Genomic DNA, 4,466 nt, shown 5'->3' on the forward strand with positions numbered 1-4,466 from the left:
GGCCTCGCCCCTCCTTATCTCTGTGATCTCCTCCAACGCTACAACAATCCAAGATTTCTGCGGTCCTCCAATTCTGGCCTCTTGCGCATCCCCGATTTTAATCGCTCCACCATTGGCGGCTGTGCCTTCAGCAGCCTAGGCCCTAACCTCTGGAATTCCCTCCCTAAACCTCTCCGCCTCTCTCCTCCTTTAAGACACTCCTTAAAACCTACCTCTTTGACCAAGCCTGTCCTAATCGTTCCTTATGTGGCTCGGTGTCAAATTTTGTTTGATAATTGCGCCTTGGGATGTTTTACTACATTAAAGGCGCTATATAAATGCAAGTTGTTGTTGTTGTTGTTGTTGTTGTTGTTGTTGTTCAGCCAAGGTGATTGTACTGGGAGAAAGAAAAGGCCAAAGGGATGGAGGAAGAATAAAGAAAAGAGAGCTGGATGATATAAGTAACTGGACAGGAATACCAATCAGACTGGCAGTAGCAACAACACATTGGTGCAGGATCACACATGGCCATCAAACAACAGCAACAACTTGCATTTATATATTGCCTTTTATATAAGAAATGACTCAAGGTGTTTCACAGATAGGTGCAAGGGAAAACAACACTTGGCCAGGAAAGGGAGAGACTTCGGCTTGAACCAAACACTTGGTTCACCAGATGGGTTTTGAGGAGGTTTTTGAAGAAGAAAAGAGAGGTGGAGAGGCAGGGATGTTTAGGGAGGGAATTCCAGAGAGTTGAAAGCACTGCCGCTGAAGGGAACTGGGGATGCACAAAAGGCCAGAGTCAGAGGAACAGAGTGCTTCGGGGTTCGGGGAGGGGTTGTAAGGACTGAGGAGATTGCAGAGATAAAGTGGGGCAAGGCCTTGGAGGAATTTAAAGACAAAGATTTTAAGTTTATTGCATTGGGGAAGGGAGTGAATGTAGGTCAGTGAGGATAGGAGAGATAGGCTAATAGGATTTGTGCAGGACAGGATACGTACAGCAAAATTTTGGACAAGTTGTAAGCTTTAGAGGGTAGAGTATGAGAGGGCAGCAAGGAGAGCATTGGAGTAGTTCGGTTTGGAGCTGATGAATGGTTTCAGCAGCTAAGAAGAGGAAGGAGGCAATATCGTGGAAGTGGAAGTGGTCTGCAATGAAACTCAGCTCAAGGTGAAACAGGTTGCAAACATTGTGAACAGTCTGACTCAGCCTGATACAATGGCTGGGGGGAGGTGGCAAGGGAGCAGAGCATGTAACAGGAGCCAAAGACAATGGGTATGATTTTTAGGTGGAGCCAGGACTCAGCGGGTGGGTAGATAATTGTGTGGGAAACCCGGAAGCAATTTGAGAGCGTCGGAATCTTCAATTGCAACTAAATTGAAGGCACTTAATTTTACTTCTGGGTTTCCGTCTCCAGGCTGTGCAGCAATCCGAAGTCCACTATTTAAAGGGCCAATGCAAAAATGGATTTTGGAGGAGAAAGGAGGAAGTGAAGACATGGATTCACATAGAGGAAAGGCAGCACTGAGGTTCTTGGACATGTCACTGGAGGTGCTGTGAGAAGCAGGAGGGAGGATTCTACCCAGCTGATCGAAGGAAGAAACCTGGTTGTGCCACCAAGGTGGTGTGGCTGGAGTTGGCAGAAGAGGTCAGCAGCAGGAGCACGGTGCCTAGATCTTGGCTGCAGTGCAGGAAGCATTTTAATGACCAAACCTGGTCAGGAAAAGTGAGCACATTTGCTACTTCCCCCACATTCTGTGTTGTGCAACATCCTCGCCCCCCCCCCCCCCCCACTCTGTGTTGGCACACCTACTCCATCACATCACTCCTCACATCCACTTAAGTTTCAGCATCAACCATCCTTCACTCTCTATGCACTTCCTCATCTCTCCATTTGTGCACCCACCACTGCCACTCACCCCAATCCTGATGCAATGTGATGCATCTGTCTGATCGTCACCCTCTAATGCACCTGTTTCATAGTCAACCTCAGGCAAAGCAATGCATTGAACATGGCACCTTCAGTCACTCATAGGTCTGTTCTTTCTCCCCTTGTGGGAGAGTGCAAAATACAAGGGAGAGGATGAGGACTGGAGGTGGGCCACCACAGATAGTGCAGCTAACAGATGTGGAGAAGGAGGCTGTGGAGATAAGAGGGACAGCTACATCCCTATCCATCGGAGATGGAGAGACTGGGAACCCGCAGATGGCTGGTGACAGAACTTTAATATCTTTCACACACATGATGACTTTATTTCATCATTGACTGAGCTCTGACACACCTCAGTATGGTGATTGGAAAGATTGACACTTTGCTGATGAACAATTAATGTCGCTTTCTGTTTTCTTCCAGGGCCTCACAAGTTCAAGAAGAACGTGGCGAGATGAAAGACATAGATTCTTCAGAGGACTTCATTCCCTCTGAGGGTGCACCATCACAGGACATACAGCATGCCAGAGCAGATACTGGCACTTTGGTGGGTGCTATTATACAGATAGTTGGGTTGTCACCTGATGATTCACCACGCACAAGTGAACATGAGTAGACACTGATGGCGGGGCAGCTGTGGAGAGTCTGCGTCGGAGGGCACACTCCTCTCCATGCATTGCTCAGCTGGAGACAGATGCTGAACCTCGAGGGCCTTTGTTGAGAAGGAGAATGATTGAAGTACAGATTCACCTTTGTGAGGTACGGGAAGACGTGCCATGAGCACATAATGGAGAGGATGGAGGAGTCTAACTCTATCGCTAGAAGATTGTTGTCGCAGGTAAGTGCGACAATGTTTGCAATGGAGAGAGTGGCAGCCTCCATTGAGCTTCAAGCACAACTCTCAAGTGAGTCGATGCAGGCCATGACAACGGCTGTGTAAACTCTGGAAGCCAACATGCCTACCGCCTTAAACAGGATGACAGATATCTTATCTGTGGCCTTACAAGGCAGCATTGTTCTGCACCAAACTGCTCCCCAGCAGAGTGGTGAGAGTGATGTGGCACTGGCCCAGGAGAGGGGTGATGGCGAGAGGGGACATGGAAATGGGAACTCTACTCAGAGCGCTCTCATGACTCACCATTGCCCCCCCCTGCCTCCTCTCCCAATGGCCGAATCTGCCCCTGCAGAGGTGCAGGTGGAGCAGTCTTTGGCGGGGTCCTCACAGGCTCCAAAACCCAGAGGTCGGAGGCCGAGCGCATCTCAGCAGTCAGGGCAGGAATCTGAGCAGCCTGCTTCTACCTCTGCTGAAGTCACAGGGGATGCACCATGTAGAAGCGGTATTCAGCGTGAGGTTAAGCAATTGTAGTTCACCAAGGGGATGCACAAGGATGTTTGAAGAAATGTTATGTTGTGAAGTCTCCTTTTCTTTTATTGGCATATTACATTTATTGAATATCACCACTTCACGTCTTGGCCATTATTCCATGCCGAGTGTGAAGTCATCCTTTCATTTGCTTCATCATGAATGCCAATACATGACAATATCCACTGGGCGGCTGTGTAATGGATGTATGCGTGGTTGAAGGACTGTTTTGTGCAAAGGGCGGTGTGGGGGGTGGGTGTTGGTGATGGTGGTGCTGGTTGTGGTTGTTCCAGGTGGCCTGAATATCTCAATTTCTTTATTTTGCAACTCTCATTATGAGCATGTGTTGGATATGAGGTCACCCCTGGCATCACGAGCAGCAATGTGCGCGGCTGGGTGCCCCATCTTCATTTTCCTCGTCCTCCTCATCTTCTTCCTTTTCAATGTTGCTGCAAGCAGAGGATGATTGACGAGCACCGTCATCGTCCTTCACCTGTGACCCTCAGTTCTATCAGGCACCTGAAGCCAAATGTTTGCCTGAGAGAACTGAGAGACCAGGTGCAATCCCTGAGCTTTTCTTGATATGATTCAATCACAGGGTTAAAGGCCCCAAATCAACTTCTGCATGAATCTCGCCTCTGTTTCGTTGGCGAGTGTGAGAAGCCATGGGAAACCCGTGCAGGTAATGTTAAATTAGTTTCAGGTTCAGAATCCACAAAAAATTAGCTACCTTAATTATTTCAAGTTGGTAAATTGCCCCTTTAACAAGCTGGCCACTGGCATTAATAGGGGACCTGACTTCCAGGTTTCAGTTGCATGCGCGCATTCAAACGCGCCTGAGTTAAATGCGGGAGCGGGCACGTTGGAGCCGGGTTGCAGTCCCACTGATGAAATCTACAATTTTGACTACCCACCCGCCCCCAGCCCACCCATTCTTGGGGATTAAAATTACCCCCAGTGGCTTCGGTCCGTTCAAGTTATGACTCATCCAAGACTTAGTGTCATACTAGGTTGAATGCTACCTTAATGTCAAGGGCAAATACTCTCAATTCTCATTGGGCATTCAGTTCTTGTGTCCACGCCTGGATGAAGGCTGTGATGAGGTCTGGAGCTAAGTAGTTCTGGCCGAACCCAAACTGATCAATTATTTAATTTATTCATAAGGAGTACGTATTTGTCAAATATGTAAGATGGCA

Source organism: Heptranchias perlo, chromosome 12, assembly GCF_035084215.1.
Source record: "Heptranchias perlo isolate sHepPer1 chromosome 12, sHepPer1.hap1, whole genome shotgun sequence".
Classification (NCBI taxonomy): domain Eukaryota; kingdom Metazoa; phylum Chordata; class Chondrichthyes; order Hexanchiformes; family Hexanchidae; genus Heptranchias; species Heptranchias perlo.